This window comes from Tupaia chinensis, unplaced genomic scaffold (genome assembly GCF_000334495.1).
Source record: "Tupaia chinensis unplaced genomic scaffold, TupChi_1.0 Scaffold149184_1, whole genome shotgun sequence".
NCBI lineage: Eukaryota > Metazoa > Chordata > Mammalia > Scandentia > Tupaiidae > Tupaia > Tupaia belangeri.
This window is the reverse complement of record NW_006209032.1, coordinates 365771-366254: the sequence shown is the minus strand read 5'-3', so window position 1 is coordinate 366254 and position 484 is coordinate 365771. Positions and strand designations below refer to the sequence as shown.

The following is a 484-nucleotide window of genomic DNA, read 5'->3' as shown; positions in this document are numbered from 1 at the left end:
GAGGGGCGGGGGGAGGCTCCGGGAGCGGGAAGGGACGGCTCAACCCTCAGCCCCTATCCTCCTGGGGCACCACAAATATTCGAAGGTTAATGTTGTCACAATTCCGAGCCGCAGAAGCCCCCCAGGACCCCCAAGCCGTCCGAGGTATTGGGGAACTTTAGCCTGACACTGCATGCCGCCCCCAGGATCTGCAGAGCCCGCGCGTCCTGCCCCCTCCGGGACCCCGAGCCCTCGCGGCGCCCCCGCTCACTCTGCGTCCCAAACCTCGAGCCAGGGAAACAATCCTCCAAGGCCCCCCAACGTGAACTGGGGAAGCGCCCCCCGCAGCCCAGCGCAGCCCGCCCCGCACCTGCAGCGCCGGTCGGTCACAGAGAGGAAGCGATCGCGGGCTCAGCGGGGCGCAGAGGGCTCCGGGGGCGGCGGGCAGAATCTGCTCTGGGCACGCGGGGCAGACGCGGCGCCAGCTGCAGCCGCTTTCGCCCCC

The 484-nt window shown here is 70.2% G+C and overlaps 1 protein-coding gene across 1 annotated transcript in view; it reads right to left on the bottom strand.

Moving 5' to 3' along the window:
* Positions 1 to 474, bottom strand: part of CAMKV (CaM kinase like vesicle associated) — a 28482-nt gene extending 28008 nt beyond the window's left edge. The window contains exon 1 of the mRNA XM_027769323.1: positions 350 to 474. The gene's annotated coding sequence lies outside the window, so the exon portion shown is untranslated. The remainder of the gene's footprint in view (positions 1 to 349) is intronic.
* Between the last annotated feature and the right edge of the window lie 10 nt (positions 475 to 484).